General features: G+C 29.5%; 1 protein-coding gene across 4 annotated transcripts in view; it reads left to right on the top strand.

The window, feature by feature from the left end:
• LOC108912991 (facilitated trehalose transporter Tret1) overlaps window positions 1–25,788 on the top strand; it is a 52,915-nt gene that overhangs the window by 14,573 nt on the left and 12,554 nt on the right. Inside the window, exon 1 of one of the 4 annotated variants that reach the window (XM_018718437.2) lies at window positions 7,626–7,797. The exons of 1 other annotated variant lie outside the window; for it this stretch is intronic. The gene's annotated coding sequence lies outside the window, so the exon portion shown is untranslated. Of the gene's footprint in view, window positions 1–7,625; window positions 7,798–17,505; window positions 17,629–22,093; window positions 22,136–25,788 lie in introns of those variants that run through there. 2 more of the 4 variants (XM_018718436.2, XM_018718435.2) reach the window with 2 other exon arrangements.

The raw sequence follows: 25,788 nt of genomic DNA, 5'->3' as shown, positions 1-25,788 counted from the left end.
TATATTAGTCCTCTTTCATAAGAGCACCGGAAAAATTACACTTTTATTTGATTCGTCTTTTCGAACAATAATGCACGAATATATTGATTCACATTACGAGAAATTGAAAAAGAATAAATTAAAAAAAAAAAAAAAATTGAAAATCAGCTAGCCTTGATTTAATAAAACTCATTGGGGAGGATATAGTGTGAACTTTTTCTGTTTCTGCGTATAACGAAGAGAAGTATTAAACAGATACCAGCCTTTATTTTTTTTTATATTATTTAAACTTCTACTTTACTGTAGATTCAAAAACAAGATATTTTTACGACAAGTATTAATGACATTAACCTAATAAAGAAGTTCAATCCACCGACATTACATACCAAAAATGTTAATTTGTCGTTCGCAATCGGTTATCTTTCTTAACGTTTTTATGTAAGCCCACCGAATTTAAATAAATAATTGACATTTCGTATTTCGACATTTTCGACAAGTCACATATTAGATGGCAAGAAGCAATGAATTTTAATTACATTTTATGAATTCTCATATTGTAAAACTTTCTCCACAATCAGTTTTACGCAAAAATTTTATTTCCGTACATGAAAATATAAGATCATTAAATTTTATTAGCCTGACCTCATATTTCTATTATGTAAGTGGTTAAAAATACCAAATATAAACTGAAATTGCCTATTATTCTTTTGATTACGTAAATGTAACCATATTTGAAAGAAAACCGAATAAAAATAACGTTATAAATGCGTAAAACAATGGATAATCAATACCTAGAATTAGAAAAAAAAATTTAAATCTTAAAAAATAAAGCTACAAAGCTTGTCTAAGTAAAGGTTATAAAAGTCATTAAAACTAATTTCCATCCTCTCAAAATTACTTGTTATCAATCATTTTAGTGAAAATCCAACCTTATAGTCCGGTCAAATTAGTCATAAAAATAGTGGTCAAATAACGAAAATTCCGACAGAGCTAAATTTTGGTGGAGACCTTGGGTACATCATTAGAAATAAAGTTTCAAAAGTCCCCATCAATCCCATGTGTGCTAAAAAAGTTATTCGGGATCAAAAGTCAAATTTTGAGGTTTTTTGGATTTTTTTCGAAAACGGTAAGTTTTATCAAAAAAGTAGCCCTGACAAAAATTATATATCTTAAAATTATCTACAAAAATGGTATTTATACTTTTTTTCTAAGAATCACCATTCCTCAGATAACGCGATTCTAAAAGTTGGAGTCATGTTCTACATGATATGCACATATATGCATATACATAGTCATGCACTTAATATAAGTAAAAATGCCTATTTGTGTCTCTTATATGTATAAACTATACTATTCTGAGAATATACACTCAAAAGAAACTCCCTTAGTCAATCCCCTCTATCCGCATAGCCTTGAATAATATCTGGCTACTCTATTGTAAAAACTTTTGTAAAAAATACATGAAACAAGAAACAAGTACAACTATCTTGTCTTCCTCCAATATCGGCTTCTGCTAATCAACACTTGTATTGAGTATACTATCTAGTTCAAACATGGCTAGGCAATCAACTGAACCCAGAAGACTGGGGTTGGAAATTAACAGATAATACTTTGGAACCGATTCAAACTTTACTGCCACCTGCTCCGGAAAAACTCCTAAATATTATTTTTTACAATTGCAAAAAAGGTTGTAGTGCTAAATGTGGCTGTAGAAGAGTAGGGTTACTGTGTTCTCCAGCGTGTACTAATTGCCAAAGCCAGTCTTGCTCAAATGTCCAATTGAATACAACAGAAGAAGATTCATGTGATTTCGATGAAAAGACAGCTGATTCATCTTCATTTGAATAATTTATGAACATCCAGCAAGAAGAAGAGGAAGAAGAAATCGAAGAAGACATGACTGTTGAAGTCGACTTTGAAGAGTATGAATCAGATTAAAATATCAAAAGAAATCAGAACTACAGTTAAAGTCAATAACCGATATCAATATCAATAATCATCATGCAGTTAAAAGAGTATTGTCTCTGAGAGTTCCGTCATAACAGTTCGTGGAGTAGGACTACCCTAGAAACCACGTTAAAAAAAACGCGTCAAAGTACACTACCTCGCAGGTGGTGTGGAAATGAGTGCATATCATGTAGAACGTGACTCCTTCAACTATTAGAATCGCGATATCTCATCAGTAATGGTGATTCTTAGAAAAAAATACGATCAATACGAATGTAGAACGTGACTCCTTCAACTATTAGAATCGCGATATTTCAGGAATGGTGATTCTTAGAAAAAAAAAGTATAAGGAATTGTAGATAATTTTAAGATCTATAATTTTTGTCTGGGCTACTTTTTTGATAAAACTTACCGTTTTCGAAAAAAATCCAAAAAACTTCAAATTTTGACCTTTGATCCCGAATAACTTTTTTAGCACACATGGGATCGATGGGGACTTTGACACTTTATTTCTAATGGTGTACCCAAGGTCTCCACCAAAATTTAGCTCTGTCGGAATTTTCGTTATTTGAAATGTCTATTTTGAATTAACGGCATATGGATTTTTTAACTTTCGACCTATTTGAAATTAAAAACGTATGCATTCATATTATAAAGAATTTGATTCTAAAACTTCTCTTTCTCTTTCTAAACTATGACAAACCTTACTGTTTTTAAGAAAAACAGGATTATTGGGAGTAAGGGATTCTAGCACTGAATAAGAATGAAGATGTCAATAGTGGGGGAATTCATCACTCAAATTTGATAATAGTTAACCATTATTTTCTCTAAACCATAAATTTAGTTTTCGTTGAAAATGACAATCCACTGTGTCCTATTAACTCGTGATCATCTTTTATGAAGTTACATTTCTATCCAAAAATCATAAATAGACAAATTATTTTAATATTCTCCAAAGGAAATAACTTTTGTTTAGGTCCGGTGAAAGCGAGGGCCAATTTTGATGTAGTTCCCTCGCTTTATCCATTTTATTTAAAAAATCTTTCAACAGCATTACAGCAAGATGGTACACCATTGTGCATAAAATAAAGTTGTAATCTGAGGTTCAATGATAAATCTTCTAGCAGCAGAGGAAGATCGTTGAAGAAATTCCAAATAGTTTCCGCTATTTAGACGATTTCGTAAAATACTGAACCAAATTACACTGTCTTGATTTAAAATAAACTGAGAGAAGATGACACCTTGATCTAAATCCTGAATTCAATTTTAGTTACTGCTAATAATTCCACGAACAGAACTATTCGTTACTTCATTTCGCCAAGATACATTTCTTGTGCTAATTTGCAGTTCCTACCTCTTCTTCATCTTGTATTCTGTTTAAATTGTGGCGTTCTCGACTTGCACTAAAAACAGTCTTGTCTCTTGAGCCTCTCTTCCGTCACTGGAAAATGTTTATGTGGAACGATACCGTTAGGAAATCTCTTCCATATTTCTTTGGCATTTCCTTCCTGTGGCTTCTTTGAGATCTTACTCATATCTAGCATTGCGTTGTCAGTTCTCTTCTGCGTCAATATTTCCTTATATGTATAAAGCTTTATAAACGTAAAGTTGCAATAGAATAGCTAGCTCAGGTAAAATATACATAATAAACAATTATATCGTCATTAAATAACTGCGTCTTTGAAGTTACGTATCTCGTATGTTGGAAATGCTACATCTGTGTACTGTCACGTTATATGCATATTGTTAATAATGAGATAGTAATTGGTCAGCAGCAAGGTTAGACCTAATTGTTATTGTTTTTAAAAGTGTTTGCATGTTTCTAGGAATAATTATTTTTTCCTGTTCTGAATATATGAACCAAAAATAAACTTTAGTTGTTATTTTTAACAATAATTAGAAACAAACATGTCATATTATTATTATTATTTGGCATTAATGTGGATAGGTCCCTATTAAAATTTGAATAATTTGCAAAATAATGGACTTCCAATTACTTATGATGACTTTGAATGAATCAGTTTAATCAACCAACCATATGTCATTAAATATCTGAACATATTTCCAAATGGTTTTACCATAATACCAAAGTTCTCCTTTTTATTTACCACAACAGCCTTTTTTTATAAAAATAAATAAAGCGAATGAACAGATTAGTTCTACTGTGTTGCTACAGGATGGGGAATTACTTCAGATGTTAATTTTGTCAATGATCAGTTCAGTAAAAATCATATAAATCTATCCACAAAGAAATATTGTTGAAATACGTGTAAGTATACAAATTTTCAAGGCGTATTCTACGGAAAAATGTCATGAGCAGTTGCAACCCCTCTAGATAAAGGGGTTATAGAGTTCTATTAATTCAAACGTCAATTTACCTAGTGTCAAATCTGTATCTTCAATAGTTCTTGTGTAATCGATCAAAAACTGTATCGGACGTCTTTTTTGATTAGTATATACTTTTTTTATGTTCATTTCTGCAAGTTTTATTATTATGCTATCTTCAATGAAGAAGAAAAGTGCCAATTCAAATATAAAAAATTGAGGACAAACTATTACAAACAATTGTTTGTCCTTAATATGCTACGACTTAAAACGTTCTTTATTATACTAATATTTTTTATATTTGAATAAATTATTATGTTATTTCTCCAAGTTTTCAAATGATTGTCATTTTCCTTCTTCCCTGAAGATGGCATAATAGCCGAAACTAGCAGGAAAGATAATAAAACAATTTCATCTTGAATTATTATCTCCTAGAGGAAAAAATACGAAGAGGGAGCAAATGATGAATTGTACCTACCTATCCCTACACTTAATAAAACTACGTCGCAGGAATTTCCTTAACTATTAATATTGTTCACTCGCTTCATTTGGCACGTTCACACTTGTGAAAGCAGACAAGCAACGTTGGGGTTTAGAAAAACCAAACGATCTATGACGTTGCTTGACTTGAGATTCAATTACCATTATCTTAAGAACGATACAGTTTAAGATAATCTTAATATTTTGTATTATAAAGGGTATACATGCTCAAAAAACTTTTATTCCAATAGACCTATCCAGGTTAAAACTGTTGGTTTTTAAAATACTAAATGTTGAAGTGAAATATCACATTTATTCAAATATATCTGAAAATTTGTTAGGTTAAATTTGAATCGTGGGTTAATAATACACTTAATTGAGGCAAACATTTAGTGAATCATTTTACCTATATATTAATGGGTAACACGTGGGTACTGTCATTAAAAAATTGGAAATAGACAATGTTTAGAAAAAGTAGAAAATATTCTGTGATACAACTATCAGCTCACGAAGAATTGCACAAAAAAGAGTCGACTCACCCTGTATTTTTCGAAAAATACATAAGAATTGTTTGTTCAAAATACGATTTTACAGTATAATCATCAAGTCAAACAAAATCATTGGCACTATATTTTTTTAATTATCTGAGAAATACTGAGGGGACAGTGCCTTCCTTTCCCCCTAAAAAAGAATATAAAAAATATAAAAATTCTGTAGATTGTTTTAACGTTTGAAAAATTTCTTTACAATTTATTGACAAACGAATAATTTTTATATAAGATACATACCTATTTAAACATATTTAATAAGTTTGTTTTAAATAGGAAATAATAAAACCTCAAATTATGCCATTGCCTTGTATGTATATATTTGAGACACTATTGTGTATTCATAAGAATTTGGATAATTTTTTCAAACATTCTGATATTCATACTTATGAGACCATAAATGCCAAAAACTTGATAAATCAGTTTTCATGGATTCACACCACAAAACAAAATAAGTTAGATGTAGAATTATACAACAATTTTAAATATTATTTTAAAAATTGTAATATAGATGTGTTAAGTTTTAAAGAGTTTTACAAATTAACTAAAGTGACTTTGTTAAAACAACTAAACGTCTGTGACTATACATGTACTTAACTGTATATAAAAATGGTCAATAAACTAAACTAAACTATACTAATTATAACTAAAAAATGTTTCGTTTTTCAAATAAAGCCAAAACATTTTTTCGCTGAAAATAATGTTAGCAATTAAATGGTCATAATCCAGTTTTCAAAATATTACAAATTCTACAAATGTTTGCGTTTAATTAATTATGTCAATGTATGAATATGAGTATGAGCATAATTCACTACCAAACTATAAAAATATCCAAACTGATGCGATGCATACCTTACTACAAAAAAAGTGAAATTCATGCGTCAAAATTAAACTAAAGATATTTAACCACAAATTTTAATTCAGCAAATATAAGTATTTTCAAACTGAAACTTTACCACTAGATCTATTACTGGGATATTCAAATCTAGGGTGGCTATGTTTATTTGAAAGAAGAATACTCGATTTTGATGAATAAATAATAATTTTCTCCAACTTTCTGGATTTTTTTGGTATGTTAGTACAATAATACTTTTTTTATTGCATTTACGGTAACCATTAATTTATGTTTACGTTACTGGTTGCTTGTAAAACGTATACTGAATATTATGGGCATTTGAAGGTCCGTAACTTTGTAAAAAAAAAACAAAATCGACCAAGACAACTTTGCCTAAATCGATTTATTTTCATCCAAATTACCATGGAAGAATTACCTGTTCATTTCTGGATACCCTGTAATAAGGCGGTTGACTTTTTTTAAATTCGTGAAAAAATACCAGCATTACGAATATCAAAGCGGCTTTAAAAAATATTCATTCTTCGCAAAGTTATTAACGAAAAACCTTATAAACAAATTACACTATTTGTTTATACGCCGTTTTGAGGAGGTTAGTCTATGAAATTACAATTTCCAATTGCATATTTTGAAAATATAAATCAAGACGAAACAAATGAGTCCTCATAAGGCCCTTTATTATAACGCTAACAACCGCGTTTTTGCAATTGAAAAAATGCTATTACTAATAAATAAATGCAAAAACTCGTAAAAAAATAAATATTTTTTTACCAAATTTTCAAGGTTTCTTATGGGTAACAAAATACAACTTTTACTGCAGTTTAGAGATGATTTATGCTCTTTTCTTCTACTTATAGCAAATTCAAATTTCGCTAGTTTTTTTTTCAATTATTAAACAAATTGTATATGCATTTTAATTTAGCAGATCTCAAATGAAGCGTTTTTTGAAAACCTATAAGTATAAACAAAAGCAAAAACTCCTGTTGGAGAGCGCTTTTTAATACAGCTAAAAAACTCCATTTTTGGTAATTTTTACATTATAATCATTGTTTAATCAATATTCTTGTTGTTTTAAAACGATACTTTTTGGGAAATATTATTTCTTTTTGCCTAAACTAACGATTAAACCAAGTTTCAATCTGAAACGATTTTTTTTTACAATTTTTTCATTTACTGGGCTAATATTGTTTGTTTTAGAAAAGATATAGTTAGATTTGGAAAAAATCACCTTTGACTTATCCCCTCTCAAATATAAAAGACCATAGCCCACAAAGTCGTCTTATTTTCCTATGTTCCACTAATTTGTGGCATCTTCTTCAGAACACCCTGTATATGTCCCTTGTTAATCTATAACTTTAAAGAAATTTGATACAAGGCGTATACTTTATGTAATCATTATTATCGCTAATTGTACAGTGAATTTATTGTAGATATATTTAAATTTGGCATTAGCTAACAAAAAACTTCGGAAAATGAAAGCCTTGTATACGAGTTTAACACACCTTTGAGACTTTTATTGGAAATTATTGTTTTATTCGTATAACCCGCAATTCTGATAAAAGTTACGATTAGATTAAGCACATAATGTTTATGGATATTTTACTGTCACGGACCATGATTTAGCTTTACCGTTTCGTGAATTTGCTAGGCTTAGGAATTGGCGAGGTAAGTGATTATATAATTTCTTATGTTTTTTTTTAGAAACCATTATTTAATATGCACATAATGTGATTGCATTATTAACATAGTAGGTATACATAAATATCAAATAATTTTTAATTTTACGTAAATATTTCCTTTTTCTTTACATAATCTAAACACATTTGAAAAGAAGAGGATTTGGGTATTGAATAAGTAGACAAAAAGAAATTGTATATTGCATTGGTAATTTTACCTCATCATATAACTATACTATTTTTTTTTTGAAGAAGCATTTGTTTACAAACATCTGTAACTGCATTATGTCTTTTGTGTGAGGATTCAGTATTTCACACAGATTCTTGGGGTCCGAATAAAATGATTTAAATTATATATTTCTATCTCCTATTGCTCCATTAGAGGAGATTAATGCTAGCTAAAATTGTACTTTTTTTTACAAATATCTCCAAAAGGTGTTTAAGTAAGAAGACGTAGATCTTTGGAGAAATACATAAAATATGACAACAATAGAAGTTGCACCATTGTTTTAATGACGACTTACCTGTTTGATAATTTACAATATTTACGTCCCATTAGTCATTTGGAAATCACGCCGATGTTATTTTTAAAATTGCTCAACTTGAGATATACGCACATCTTTGTGAGTCAGTAATTGATTAAGCAGTATTCACATCTGAATTATATGAAAGAATCAGTTCTCCATACGAAAAAACAGTACAAATTTAGGCAGAACGTTTTATATTACAATGCATTATATTCAATTCAATTTAGAGAAGTGCAGTGTGATGAGTTCAAATTTTCGTAAGCTCTTCTATAATGACACCATAAACAATGTATCCACTAATAATTATCTAGTGTACAATAGTTCAGGTTAGGCAAAAATACTTGGCTCTTTTGGCTCACGAATTATTCAGTTTTTCATGATTTTATATGATCCAATTAAATAAAAAAGTGCCTTTAATGGTACTCACAAAATTTTAAAGTAAAAGATTTATCAGAAAATCGTTAACATATCTGTAATGTTAATAATAAATACAACAAATTAGATTATCATCCTTTCAGTAAAAAATAATAATGTGTTGCTGAGCAGGTAGTTTATATTTGTTAACTTTGAAATCCACAGCAGATCTTTTAGTTAGAAAGTAACCGTTACTTGCAGTAAACCCAAATTCTAAACACCTCACTCTTAAGACCTTAACTGTGTTAGTGTCCTACTTCTGCATACTCTTTGCACTTAGATACAGTGTATGTTAATGCGAGACTAGCTTTATTTGCAGAAAAAAGAAATACTTAAATGCGATTTTTATCAATGCCCCACAATTTGACGCCAAATATTAGCCTTAATTGAAAAGGCGAAAATAATGCTTGTTTTTTGTTAATTTACTTATAAGCGTGCTAATAATGTCAACATTTCTTGTTTGTAAATATGTTTTTTATACTTTGATTACTTTGCATAAATTTTGTAATCAATTATACAGGGTGCCCCGGTACTTGATACAAAAAAGTCGAGTACAAATAGATGAGGTCAAAATAATATCAGTTCTTCATACAAATTTCTTTCATACGGGTCTTCGTTAACAAGTTACGGGTCCTCAAACATGAAAATTAAAAAGTTATTTTTATTTACAGTCTCTAAACTATTAACTTTAGCCTGATGCAAATTTGTTGATCAATAACACATGCATACAGCTTGTTTTTGATGTTGTAAGTGAAACTTCATTATGCCCAGATCGCCAGGCAGGGACTATGCCCAATTGTTAGTAACCGAGAATTTTTGCACAGATCACGATCGCCATCTGCCTGTATCAAAAATAAGTTCCCTGAATAATTTGCCTAGGTTCATAACCTCTTGGTTCAACTCGGTAAAATTAATAATTTAGGAAATATTTGTGCACATCGAGCGGCGCCTCCACCATTTTTTTAAAAAAAAAATTTTAATTGGACATAAATTGGTATGTCAGAACCATACATATTTTTAAAATAAGAGCCTAAAAAATCTTATTGTCTGGTAATGTAATTTTTAGTAACAAAATTTGACAAATACACTTAACACAAAATAGAAAAAGCAAGAATAAGTTAAAGTTAAAAAAATCATTTAAAAGAAAGAAAACTACCAAAATGCATTTTCAATATGGGCACTTTCCACCTTCACATACTTCCTTAGTCTACGAATGTTATTTGTTTGTACACAAAAAAGCATTTTTGGGATATGTCTAATATTATCACAATGGAAAATAATTCTTTGTAGCAATTATCAATCCCTTGTCTGTACTGGGGTTGCGTACACTAAACTTTTCAGGAATCCCTGGAGGGAGAAGTCCATTGGGTTAATGTCTGGAGAACGTGGTGGACAATTCATTTATTATTAAATACAATGGATAAATAATTTCGTACATCATATTGAAATGGGGGGGGTTCCTTGATGTTCATTCAGACGTTCCTCAAAAACGTATGGACCTACCTATTAAATTATTACCCCAGAAATGCTTTTTCGTGTACAAACAAATAATATTCGTAGACAAAGTTTGTTTTCTATTTTGTGATATGTATAAAGTGTGTTTGACAAATTTTGTTAGTTAAAATGACATTAACAGATAGTAAGATTTTCTAAGCTTTTACTTTTAAAATATGTACGGTTCTAAGCATAGTAAATATGTTCAATTAAAAATCAAAAACAAAAAATGGTGGAGGCGTCGCCTGATCTGCACTGTGGCATAAAATCACAAATATTTCCTAAACTGTTAATTTTTCCGAGTTGTACCAAGAGGGTATTAACGTTGGCAAATTCTTCAGGGAACTTATTTTTGATGCAGGCAGACTGCGATCGGCATCTATGCAAACATTCTGGGTTGTTAATCTTGGGCATAGTCCGTCCCTGGCGTTCTGATCATAATTAAGTTTCACTTACAACGTCAAAAACAAGCTATACGCATACGTTATCGAACACCAAATTTGCATCATGCTGGAGTTAATAGCTTAGAGACTATTGATAAAAATAACTTTTTAATTTTCACCTTTGAGGGCCCGTAACTTGTTAACGAAGGCCAACGTGAAAAAAAATTATATGAAGAACTGATATTATTTTGACCTCATCTATTTGTACTCGACTTTTTTGTATCAAGTACCGAGACACCCTGTATACCTTGTAACTGTTGAACAATTTAATTATAATTATGTATTTAATAAAAATAAATACATATGCTTTGTTGGTATTGATTACATCTTCAGTTATAATTTTATGCATATGAACTACTATGCCCTTGATAAAATGTATGGTCAGGGGCTTCTATTCTTGTTATATTTGTTCATAATTAGTGAGAATATCGCACATTGTATGTGAAAAGAAAAGGTATAAATACTTGTTTTTAAGTTACAGTTCAGTAGATAGATAAATAAATTAAACATTTTGTATAATACCGCAAAAGGAAAGCATAGTCACTTTTTTACCGGGTTGTGGTTTTAGGGATATAATTAATAAAACATAGTCAATTATCAAATATATTCTATACCGGATGTCCTATGAGGAAATGCGCAAAAGATTCCCAAGGGGAAAATATGTAAAAGATTTATACAGGGTGTTTTAATATTCCGTGCATACGGACTACCACAGATTTTTGTGGTGAATCTAAGTCTATTTAACTAAACTATTTTTATTCAAAGGTGGCAACGAAAAATATTTTTTTTCCAAATAATTCTAAAAAGCGTTGTCCGATTTAAATAAAATATGGTATGCCGGTACATATGAATGTATGCCACCATGTATGTAAATTGTAAACCATGGTGTTTTAAATCTTACGTAATTGATTATCTTATTATATTCAGCGGATTTTTGTTACAAATCTAATTTAGTTGATTTATCTGATAAGAAAAGCGAGATAAATATTTGTGATGGAAAGAAACTTGTATTCGATTGTTTTTTTCACGGAAATTATTGGAACTTATTTCCATTTTTAGTAACAAGCAATTCAGTCAAAAGAAAAAATATATAGAAAATTACAGATATCGTCTGTAATTATTAATTTGAGACATTTTCTGTAACTGTTTTTATTTAAATGAATATTTCTTTTATGTCGTGTTATGTAATCGGGAAGAATAATTGTCTTCATTCTCAATGTGGCGTATTTCTGGTTAAACAAAATTAAATTTATGTAACCCTTTTGGTCACAGGGGTTATTTTAAAATAAAAAAAGAATCTTAGTGTGGCAGAAATGCGCAATTAAAATAAATACAGTAATAGAATATTTAATGGTACTTATTACAGGTTTCTTTATTCTTTAAAATTATGACCATCAAATTATGACAATTTTTTTATTTGAGAAAAAGGTATATGAATTGAATTCGATGAAAAATAGGCCTAATACCTTGAAAAATATGGGAAGTCTTAAATGAATGCAGTAATTTTTTTTTACTGTACCTACCGTGTATTGGTAATTTTTATTTATTTTTGTGAAATAATCGAATTGATAAATCTGCACCCCACCAAACTTTTTCATGACAAATCAAATTGTTATTAAAAATGCGTTTGTGATGAGCAATAAAATAAATAATTACAGAACAATCGTTACGAATACAAATAAATAGAAGAGATGACCAAATGAAGAGGGTCAATAAGGCCATTATTCGTCCCTTGTCAAAAATTCATCCGAATCATATGGAATATGTTTTTTGGACCTTCGATTCTAGGCAAAACGGATACAACCCCCCCCCCCCCACCCAAACATTAAAAAATGCTTAAAAATGTAAAAATATAATAAAACCATTTTTCTTGCATCTGACATACAGAATTATATAAATAATATTTTTCGGGCACAATTTAAGTCAAAACACTTGTTTATAAACATAAAAGTAAACCCTTACTCCTTACCCCCTCTACACCCCCTCCCACTCAACTGCATAGCCTCTAAAAGACACTTAAGTAAAGAATTGTACATAAAAGAAATTCTACATCATATGAGAGAATTTATTTAAAGGTCTAGATTCTACTAGATTTAGTAAAACTTCCAGCCGCCAACACTTCACAGGGAACTCACTTTAAATCAGCACCCCAATCAGTGAGATGAGAGGTAAGGGGACATCAAACTATAAAAAATATAAGAAATGAACTGTAATATTATACTTAAACCCTATTTTGACGCCTATTTATAAAAGTTAGAGAAACAAGATGGAGGTACAAGGAAGAAAAAGATATAGGGGATGGTCGCTCGAATGGAAGGGGGTGGATTGACCTATTTTTAAACTAGAAAAGGGAGAAGAGGAGAAGTAAAAGTTTTTTTATGATTATAAGTAAGTATATTTTACTTAATTTGCACACTAAAAATGTTATTTATATGATTCTGTGCATTAGATGTAAGAAAAATGGTTTTATTACGTTATAAAGAGTTTTTGAGTGTTTTGGGTGGAGAGGTATAATCCGTTTTGCCTAGAATCGATTTAATATTGTTGCTTTAGGTTCAAAAAACATATTCCGTATGTGTAGGATCAATTTCTAATAGGGTCGAAAACAGGCCTTACTGACCCTCCTCCTTTGCTTTAGGACGAGGTATTTTTTCATTTTAATAAAAACAATGCCTATACAAGTACCAGAAATATCTGCGTTTTGTTTAAAGAACAGACTTAAAAAAATATTTTTGTAAAACTTTCTCATGTTCTGGAATTATTGTATATAATGATTGCACTTTACGTTTCGTTTAGTAGAACTACTGTCTTCAAATAAATTTTAATGAATAATAGAGCATAAAACACAAACAAATAAATCTGAGATAACATTTCAACTAAAAATCTTTGGCAAAGGCAACAAAGATGAGGTACATCATACGATATTTTATTAATGACTCAGGAACCATGGAAGATATAGAATTCAAGCTTAGTATTGTGAAGTTCCCTTATTATGGCTACCTACATTATGTAACTACTTAGCGATGATCTGATATGTTTCAACTGTCAAAAGAAAGTTGATTCATGAAGCGAATCTTATTTTACAGATTTGGAAAGACTTTCTAATGACGAAAAAAGTCCAAATACTTCGACAATCTTAATAACACTGTAAACAGGGGACCATAGCCAAACACAAATCAATTTGCTCTAATTACTCGATAATTAGACGTAGGTAATTATGGGAAAGTTGAATTTGTCAGTACTATTTGTCTTATCTATTCAAATATTCACGAAATAATTGAGATTTTCTCCTACGCTCTATAGACATTTGCCTATTTTTACTCAAATGAATCAATTCTTTAAACATTCATAACGCATTTCTTTTGGTGGTAAATTTCATTTTCTATGGCTTTGGATATAAGAATTTCCTTACATTCGTGATTAGCGTCTTTGAAAACCACCAAATAACAAGTTTCAGCCATAATTTTCAAATTTTGAATGCTTTTCCGATATTTACATCCGCCATATTGAATCCACCATCCTTTTTTCAGGAATTTTCGAATGCAGACTTCAGTTTCGTAATCAGCGACCCCAAAAACCAACGGTAACAAAATTCAGGCGAAAGTATTGAATAGAATAGATAAATTATATTATATTTTTTGATATGTTGTCTGTTCTACATTTATATATTTGGTAGTATAAAATACAAGGCCATGGTTTTTCTCATTGTTTCGTACTAACTATCGTTATTTGATCTTAGGCGTGTAATCAACCCCCTCGTAGGGTGGGTATGGATTTTATTTGTATGTATTTCTTTCTAATACTCAAAATATTATTTTTAAATGTCCATACCCACCCCTCGTAGGGGTGGGTATGGATTTTATTTGCATGTATTTCTTTCTAATACTCAAAATATTATTTTTAAATGTTTTCTCAAAGTATTATTGCATTTCATTATAAAACCTTACCTTATCCTCACAATTCTACCCTATTTTAGGGATGTTTGTCAAAAAATGACCCGGTAAATCGGTTTTTGGGTTGCTGATTCGCATTCAGCGTCAAAAATACACAAGACCTATGTACTCATATTTCTGGTACAGAAACAGGCTGTTATTGTTTTGTCCAAAACACTCAAATAGTGATAGTTGTGTCATTGAATTTTTGACCAATAATGCCAAGCAGGTACTTAAAATTAAACCTTTAATTGGAATTTGGTGTTTATAAATATTATTTTCGTCAAAACTAAATCATTAAATTAGTAAACCAATTTGTGAGATAATGTTAATCCAATCTAAATTGGATTATAAAAGGTATTATGATCATATCTAAGATACATAGCTTAATAAAAATGTAACAAAAGTAATTGTAATGGTAGTTGCTTTATACGTTACATTGTAAACAGAATTATAGAAAGATTTGTAAATAATTTTTGGTCGTCTCATTGACCCCCTCCAAATCCCCGAATAACGATAACAATATACAGTTTTATAGCTTTCAAATCATTTTGAGACTGGAATTAAAAACGAAGAATGACACAAAGAAAAAATAAATGAGAACTAAGATTGATTAGTAAAATACTTTATCCGGAATTATCGTCCAATGATAAAGTTATTCTCTCTATTTTATTGTTAAATTAATAGAAACGCATATTTCTACAGGATATTTCACACATGGGTATGAAATGATTACTTTAAAAAGCTCTGGTTCAAAATTTGCAAGTAGGTATACTTTTTGGAATTTGATTATAACTTTTGTGAGAATTAATTTAATTTTAGCATACAGTATGTACCGCTTGGCCAATAGATTCATGAAGTTGAAACTCCAGGCCCCTGCTGGGGCCAATTCTTTTCTGTATTTTTTTTACTATTTTTACTACAAAGATATCCTTTTATTTCCACAATTTACTTGGAATCGTTTAATCAGGTACTTCCATTCTCGCATACAAATATTAACTGAAAAAAAAATAATTAAAATCATACTTTTAGAAAAAAAAAATGGCATTTTGAAACGACAGTATCAAAAGCTTTTGTATATGACTGATGGATCACAATTATATTTCTGTCGTTAATTTACTCATATGTCAATACGTGATACTCCAGTCGAATTAGAACCTGAAAACTTGAAAAAATTATTAGTAGACATTTTATTGTACTTTATGACGGGGAAGGATGTGTAGAATGATAATATCTAGACGACCTATCGGGAAATTAGTCATTTTATGTTGTAGGCAATTAAATTACCTACAATTTAAGGTATTTAAAGTCATATTTCACCAATTTGTTAACTGTAAAATAAAGGTCGAGATTTTTTAACAGAATTTGAAAGGTTTGAGACAAAAATCTAGCGCGCGACCGAGAGCGAATGTAAAACTTTTTGAAAATAAAAGTTTAACCCTTTCTTTAATTGTTTCTAAAATTCCGTCCCGATACATCCAATAGTTAATTAACAATTAACGTTATAAAAAAAGCTATCTTGGAAACAAAGGGGCGTATGTGATTTCTCTCTTTGTTGAAATTGCCGTAAAAATAGGCTTTATTTAATGCAAAAAGAGCGAATTCCCGAGCGGTTTTTGCCTGACCTTGGGACAATTTGTTTATAACACTGTTTTGCATGTCCTACTTTGTTAGTTGGGCAACTTAATTTCAACTTTGTAAAATTTTTCCTTTTCGATACGTTTCTTTTGATTAATTAGAAGCTATATCTACGGTATTAACTTCTAAAATCAACGTTTAGTAATTAAACAATTAGTTACAAAAAAAATGTACTAAATTAATTAACATATACCTGAAGCAACAATTTCACGATCAATCAAATCGGCCTTTGTCACACATGTTAGTCTTTGGATTGCCCGCCTTTTCCATAAATTTCATCAACATCAATCGCTTTTTGCAATAATAATGAGCAATTTTACATAAAATTATTAATCGTCCGATAGCACGTCTAGATTTTCGTGGGTAATCAAAAAAATTAAAAACCTCGTAAATTTGACCAGGATAAACAATATCTTCGAAATTCGCTAAAAGCGCAGTAGTACCACTCATTCAATTAGTTTCGATAATAAAATTGTCTATTGTTTTACTGCAATGAGTGCAATAAATACATAATATGACATAAAAATCAAAGAACATTAATTAAACTTCTTTTGTATAAAGATAGTTAATGTGTAAAACATGACATAAATAATAAAACTGACACTTAACTAAATGGAAAATAACGGAATTAGATAGATATGACAAGTCCAAAGTGCGTCTTTTCCTTGGGTCAATCAACTCTCAATGATTTTTAGATGGACTTTTGTCAAATTATATATTTGAAATAGAAGTAAATGCTCCCAGATATTATGCATTAAAACTACTTTTAATCAACACAAAAAATATTATTCATTAATTTTGAACACCTTGTATTGTATATCGAAAACAAAGCGTTTTTGAATATGTGTTTGTAGAAACTCCTTCTGTAGTGACTAGTGACATAGAATCCGTCATTCGTCAAACATTTTAATTAAACCGTATTTTCCAAGAGTTTTGAAACATGCTTTTTTTTTACATTAACATAAATCTAGATAAAAATTGTACTACAATATCTCCAAGGTGACATTTTCGAGCTATATTTTCCCTACGACACAGGGAATAGCATTAAATATTTCCTAAGGCGACAAAATCTTTGAATTAATAATTAAACAGAAAGTTATTACTGTCTTTATCGAACCACGTGTTCGTTTTCTGTAAGTGCTCTGTATAACAATGATAGTGATTTCTATAACTAGTTAAACAAATAGCTACGAAAGCGAAGTATCTATGCATTTTTTATCGGGCATATTTGTGGGTATTTACAGGTGTTCAAAATATTTCTCGTCGAAAATGAACGACATTCTATTATTAGTAGTTAATAGACAGTTATTGTGCCTGTACATTTCCTTAGATAGATGCCTATGGAATTATTTATTATTTAACGAAAAATAATGTAAGTGAAAAGTTACTATTTTTATAAAATTATTTAAAAAGATTGATGGGTGCCTATGTTTATACATAATGTGATTGATTTTTGCATCCAAAGTTCGATGATGGTCAGTTTAATAAAAAATGTTTCGGAATATGTGTAGGGAATCGAGTTTTCGACGTTTTTAAATAGTTTTGGTTATACAAGATATCCCTTGTCTCGGTTAAGATAAAAATGCAAATGAGTAGGTATGTAAGTATTTTGATTTTGAGAATATACCCAAAATTAGACATAGCTGTAAATCTCCATTACCTTCAAAATTGTGAATGTTTTCTGGTTTATTTTTTTTCAATTATAAATAAACAAACAAGAAGCGTTTTCTTTTATTTAACCCATCTATAAGAACTAACGCCATCTATTATTGTGCAGTTATAATATTGAAGCACATATTTTAAATTTGGAAAGACAAATAAATAATATCTAATAGATTAATTGTAAAGTACTTTAATTGATGTGGGTAGAATGAAACAGAATTTCGCCTACTTGAATTTGTGGTTTGTTTATACGTGACGGCAAACATTTACCAAACACTAAAGTATTTTTTTTCAAGTCACGTATCGCTGTGGTATGTGCACATCCATATTAAATAAAGGAAATTCCATATTATTCTATTTTTCGTAATTATAATGCAACTCATTTGACTTCTATGAGCACACTGTTTTTTATAAACTTTCCCTCATTTTTATGTTAATGTAGGATGGAAAATAAACACATTTAAATTCTGAGACAAGTTTTCAGTACCGTAAAAGTACTATAAAGAAATTTAAAAATGCTTGGAAAACATTATTTGCGTTATTGTTCTAAATTGGGAATAATTTTGTCGTCCTAATGTTGCTCCTTTCAATTTTTTTCTACATTTAATTGTTGTATACGTTAATGACGAGGCTTAGTGCACGTGCAGAGTCTAACAGAGCCGGCGCGAGGGTCGCTGGCCTTCACAGCTGACTCGCGTTTTGAACTGTTCAGTTATTTACGGAACATTGTAGTGGTTGGTGTCGCGTCAATACCTTTCTTTTTTTTTACGTCTGCTGTAAATTGTAGTCGCCATGTGTATTTAAATAACTATTTATAAATAGTAACATAATTTACATTAACAACTATTAGTTGGGGGGAAAAGTGAAGTAAAATGCCAAAGGAGAAAAGAAATAGACGGGAATTATTTCAAATGTGATTTGACAGTGATACTGAAGGTTACAGGGCATACGTATTAATGGAAATGACCTGTTTGGTACTGTGTGTGAACGCATTATAAATTCTTGTTACAAAACTGACGTGACAAGACCTTTGAAGAGCCATGCCTCGTCCAGTTCTGAAGACTCTGTATTCTTCTATGAACTTACAAACGTCTTTCTTTCAAGCAATATTCCATTAAACAAACCAGAGAACCCCAAGTTCTGTAATTTCGTAAATTGGAATCACATGGACTATCACTAAATGAACAATTTGATAAAATGGATGATGTACAAGAAATATATATGATGCCAATAAAATACGCCCAGTCAGCAGTACGATAAAAGAAAAAATGCAAATATTGATGGAAAAAATCCAGGATACACTTTGGAAAACATATGTAAAGTTTATCTGGTCACATATCAGGAGTTACCAGCAAATATATTACAATTTCTCATACTGTCCTTGTTAACAGTAGACGTTGAAGGGTCATTTTCCCTACATTTTATCGGGTAAGTGATGTCATTTAAATTTATATAGGTATTTTATCCTCTACTTAGCCCTGCTCTTTGGTAATATGTCGTACTATGTTGCGACATATGTAATATTAATATTTTCATTCGTAATCTGACTACGGTCCTGTTAAACTGCTAAACTAAGCCTATTGACGACTCATTATAAAGTGACAAAGTTTTTCGTTGAAACTATCCACTGAAATAAGGAAAACAATTAAAATGCATTATTATGCATTATACATTAAACGAAATCCTTTAGATTAAAGAGTTATCGTTTTAATGTGAATTGTTTGAAAATATATACACAGTTTGGTATGAATTGCTAATTTATCAGAAAAGTCTTGCTTTACTTTTAAACAAATACAATGTCCCCTGGTCAAAATTTTATAGTATACGAGGGATTATCGAAAATACGATATTTCTTTAAAACTATAATAATTTTATTTTGTTCCAAATTGTTAAAAATTAAAATATTATAAATTTAAAAAAATAAGTAGTGTTTTTAATTTGAATTTGTTCATTTTAGATGTGCATATCTAATGATGTTCTCTTAAATGACATCTACGAATGCTTCACATATTTCAAATAGAAAGTCAAATGTACAAATAAGTTCTTTGATGGAGGATTATTACAGGCGGTCAATCTTGTCTTATGAAAAAAATTCTGAAAGTTTATAGAAGTGGTTAATGCATTGTATTGCAATAGTTTTTTACATTAAATGTTGCAACATATTACTTAACATTACATTAAATGTTGTTTGAGTAATATACATAAATTAATACGTCTAATTAAATTTTTTCATTCACTCTTGCTATCATGTCTTTATAGGTTTCAAATTTTGAAAATAATTTGAATATTTTTTACTGAAATAGTCAGTAGTCATCGTAAATTTTATTTTATTTTACTCTCATTATAAAAGATAGATAATATAAAAACTACAATACCTACGTATTCATCAAAATTTTTTATCTTTACAAATGAGTAATATGTCATAAAAAAATAGATACGCTATATAGGATGGGCCACTTTTGGGAAGGTTATTGATTTGACAAAAGTTTACTAGTGAAAAATAATGTATTCACTATGTAATTTTTGTTATTGAAAATTGTTTGATATATTTTAAATTCATAGACGTTCTTAAGCACATGTGGATCATTACCCTAACTGCTGTAATTTTTTAATAATTATAGGATCCAGAGAAAAATTTTTTATGTAATTTATTGAAAATATGTTAATAGTTATAAATAAAAAAATATCAGAATATGAAGAATGACAACGGAATTAATTTTTGTAATTATATCATTTTAATGATTAATTTTTCAGACCAATGTCAGATGGAAAGTACCTACTACGGTGTTCAATTTCAGTAGCAAATTGAACAATATCCAAATAGATTGATCCTCTACGTATTTGAATCAATCGAATTTTTTAGACTACTCTATTTTTACTTGATGTTTTTGCTACTTGTGAAAAAATTATGAAAGGGATTATTAACAGTTTACTTCATGAAAATAGTTTTGCATAAACAAAAATCTTACATTGAAAAAAAACACAGACAAATACAAAATACACATCACTATATATCATACAATTCAAAAAGTTGTTAACGTTCCAAAAAAAAATCGTTTTCTGTTATAATGACTTGTTTTTATTTATTTTTAACAGTTTAAATTTTGTGTGATTTATTTTATCCACAATCACCTTATAATCGGACTTTTATTCACACATATGAACCGTCTAAAGTGATACTTTATTTACTAGTGGAATAAGGTAACTTTATTTCACTAGTCGTGCGAATATTTTTTTATTAAATTCCAATAATTCTGACTTCACAAATATCATTGTTATGTGATTATGCACAAAACGTTGTATTGCATTCGTGTTTTAATTGCCTTTATCCACTTAAGAATATTAAACATTATTGCATGGATAAAATGATACATAAAACACTTATACAATAAATTATTATTATTTCTTTTTAACTTCAATACCTTGCAAGTTCTAAACTTTTATAACTATACAGCATTGTGGATACTGTAATAAAAAATGTTTCCTTTTCGAAATACGGGATGTTCAAACTTTCTTAAGTAAAAATACATTTTTTCGAACATTGTCCAAATATACAAAGCCCTATTATTTTACAAATTTCAGTTTTGTCAGTGTCATAGCAAAGGAGAATAACGAAATGCGTTTATTAAAAAATTGATACGCCTCTAACACAATATAAAAATTAACAAGTCTGTTAATTTTACCACTTGTATAAGAAGTTGTTCGAATGTCCCGAATTCGATTTTCAGTATCTTAATTCGTTTAACCCCAGAAAGAATTGTATTTATATGGAATTACCTCATTTTGTAACACTCCTTTTTCAGTTTGAAATAAACATTCTTTTATATTTTATTAATACATATACAATTTTATCCCTAAAAATAAGGTTCTGATTTTAACCATATAAATGTGGATCTAACAATTTGCGATTAAACCGTCCCTGTATTATTTTAAAGTGCAATATCTAGGTTCAGTAAATATTTAGTTTTATAGTGTTCAATTTCCAATTAGTATACTTATTTATATAATACTGGAATTTTTATAATACAATCGAGCAAGAAAAATGTTTGCTTTGTAAACATGATACGGCAGTTTAAGTAAATTTTGATTTCTTTTCAACTTATCATTTGTGATTCCAATTGTACTAGATAACAGATCAAATAATAATACTTTTAGTATTGGAAAAATAAGATTAATAATATGTGGCGAACTTCGAGTGGTGATAGTACAGTGCGAAAGTAAGTAGTCACATTTTATTGAATTATAGCGTAATTAACAGGAAATTAATTATTGATATTTATTTACGGGTGTTACACTAGTGGTTTAAGGTTTGTGGAAGCCGCACAAGAAAAGTTTAGGTAAATAATTTGGGTGACACATGTATTAACGCACAAGTTAAATATAGCACTTTATGCAACCATTTCGTATAATCATTTTTTTCAAAAATCAACCATCAATTATTTCTAAATCATCGTCACAAAAACCAGGAAGTGTTTGCTATCAAAATATTTTTTGGAGTTTATCTTTAAAATAAAACGTTTCACTAGTAACTGGAAATATCCTTGAGTTCACTACTTTTGTACACTAGTAATGACTTTTGAGCTACGTTATAGATGCTTTTATAAATTTCAGCAATTATTGATGCTAAAGTAAATATTTTGCACTTTCTTCAATTAGATATTGATATAGAAGTTGTTCGCTACTTTTTCCATCTTTATTTTGGCTTCCTTAATTTTTGTTCCGTTCCAAATTTCCCCAGTTTTAATCTTATAAATATTTAGAGTCTTTGAGCACTTGGGAATTATTTTATCATCCATACCTTTATGAGAAAAAACGTCACAAATTTTCCAAACATTAACTGTACATGTAACGATTTATAGAGTTTAATTTGGCAGACGATTAATGCTTCCGCTATTTTATCATTATTTACTTCATTATTAATTTCCAATTAGGCGTTTAGTTTGACATTCTAATCTGTTGTTATTTGTTTTTGTTGTCAATTTATGAATCACAAAGGATTTGTGGTAGATGTCTCACTTTAATTCAAATAGTAAAACGTTTCGCGATAAAAGTTATTTAGTTGTGCTCTAACTAATTTCCTGGATCGCCTTCTAAGGTAAGCCATTTCAGTTTACGTAGTGCAAAAAATAGCGTAGGTATATGGGACATTCCATGCCAAATCACAAAGGTCGTGACCGTTTCCTGATTTTTTGGTATTATTTAGTAACCATTTAGAGTAGCTTTAATGAATTTTTTCAAATTTTTATTTTAACCCCTTAAGATGTTATGAGCATTTGAATATTTTGGGTATAAAATTTTCAAATACCTGTACCTTGGCAAAAACTAAAGATATCATAAACTTTTTTCATTTTGTGTCGTTTTGAGAAAAGTGTTTTTTGAGAGAGTGGCGTTTTTTTCTTCCAAAAATTCTCAAAAAATCTTCTTTCACTATGCAAATTTATGAGACACGTTCTAGACTGAGATCTTTTATTATTCAATTTTTTTTCGAACTAAAATTTTTTTTTTTGGTTTTTAATGTAAGCTATTAAACAAAACTTTATTATAAAAGTAAATCGCGATAACTAATCGCGAAATTTGGTTTAATAGTGTAAAACCTGTAAAAAAATTAAAAGACCAAACATAACTCGAAAAAATAGAATAAAGAAATAATCTCACTCTAGAATATCTCATAAATTTGCATATTGAAAGATTTTTTGAGAGTTTTTCTAAGAAAAGAACGCTACTCTTTTTCAAGCACTTTTTTAGTTTATAAATAAAGAGACACCTCAAAAAATAAAGATGTATCAAGTGTTTTTATATTTATTTAAACAGAACTGCATCTGCATCAACGAACAAAATGAAAAAAAGAAAAGTGTATGATATCTCTAGTTTTTTCCAAGTTACAGGTATCTGAAAATTCTTTACCCAAAAAATATTTAAATGCTCATAACTCCTGAAATAAATATTTGAAAAAAATGTATAATAGCCGCTATCAATAATAATATCAAAAAAACAGGAGAATTAAAAATAAAATATATCATATTCGGGCTTTAATCTCACGTATTATTCAAGTAAACTTCTCTCTTAGTATTAAAATATACAGTTTGTTCCATCGATATAGAATTGCTTTAATCTATTTAAATGTGTCGGTGAATATTTGTGTGTTTCTTTTGAATACTAAGTATATTTTGCAAATATTAAATATTTAATTGTTTTATGCAACTATACTCCGCGGTCGAAATTGTAGAGAGTGATTCAGACATAATATAAACACACTATTACCATAATGCGCATAAAATATAAAATGATTTTTATAACGGTTCAATATTATTTATCTTTGTGCCGCTCACTACGCACATCGATAGAATCTATAATCGTCTATAGACTGAGTTATACTGAACGTCGATCTATATTCTATCTCTGTCTTTTGCACTTGGTAGGGAATAGGGAAATGCTTTTTTTGTGGGTGTAAACGGACTTGATTTGCCCGACCTGAGAAACGTCATAGCATAAGCGTAGACGAGGGGTCTAATTCCATGGCTATAATAAATTTATAAATTAAAAAAACACAACTGGGACGTTTTAAAATGCTGTAACAATTAAAATTGATCAAAGTGCCGGTTATAGCAAACCGTAAAAAATATTAGATGTCATGTTTTATTATGTTTTTTCAATATTTTCTATATCTTGTTGCCTTTTACGCAGACACGCCAATGGGTTTTCGTTCCCGGCACGCTTCATCTCCCTTACTAGTCCAAAAGCTAGCGATGAGTCACTCTCTATAATTTCGACCGCGGAGTATAAAATTAATTTAATTTCATTTCTACTGTAGTATTAGAATAATAAATTTTCAGTTTATTAGTTAATGAAAATTGATTCTAACTTTAAATAAACACAACTGATCGATTTGTATATCTTTCTATTCTATTTGTTTTCATTTAAAGAAATTTTTATTTATCACTGATTGGTGCTCTGTGTGTATAGAAGTAAACAATGTTATCTAGTTACCAAGGCTATGTCTGAAGGTATTAACTGCAAGTTTTCTGTTAAATATAAATTTATATTAGTTAATCCAATAAGACCGCGGTCAATTGTTTTCATCTTGGAGCTATTGTTTTTGATAACTATAAATGTATTTATGCAATAAAATTGATACAAGCTTAAAATAGTATAAACCTTTTTAGGAGGTGCCCGCCTGTTTATACTCTATGAGAGATTGTAAAGACAAGAGCGTTACAAAAAGATAATCGCTAACCTTTACATTTATTATCGTTTACATTTATTTAACCTTATCGTAACCTTGATTTAAGTAAATTCTTCTTCCGTCAAGATTTATTTATATCAGGGAAGAAATTTTCAAGATTGTACTAAATCCTGACAACAATTTACTTAATTTAGGATTTAATATTACAACACAGATGTACTAAATAAATAACGAGCGTTCAAATAAAAACGTGGTCAAGTTGGTTCTGAGAATTTGGACGTAGGGCGTAGCGTATAGCAAATGAACTTAAACGTGATCTGTCAAAGCGCTATATCGCCGCTATCAATTTGAATATTTTCGTTTTAAAAAGCGTTTAAAATGGTGTTTTCTCAAGAACAAAAAGTGTTTATCATAGAGTCCTACTTTAGAAATGGACGCAAGATTGATGGAATATGGAAGTATTCTATTGAGGAATGTTTCATAGAATTTCAAAATCAATTTCCCGGCGTTGTTGAGTACAAAATTTTTCAAAGTGCAGTTCAGCGTTGTGTTAATGTTTTTCGTGAAACGGGCAGTGTAACAAGAAAAGAAGGAAGCGGCCGACCTAAAAAGCGGACTGAAGAATTAAAAGAAAATGTCCAACAAATAATGGAAAATGCGCCAAGAACTTCTGTACGTGTTTTATCA

The sequence above is a fragment of the Anoplophora glabripennis genome, unplaced genomic scaffold, assembly GCF_000390285.2.
Source record: "Anoplophora glabripennis isolate ALB-LARVAE unplaced genomic scaffold, Agla_2.0 scaffold253, whole genome shotgun sequence".
NCBI lineage: Eukaryota > Metazoa > Arthropoda > Insecta > Coleoptera > Cerambycidae > Anoplophora > Anoplophora glabripennis.
Note: the sequence above shows the minus strand (reverse complement) of the source record. Positions and strands in the feature narration are given on the sequence as shown.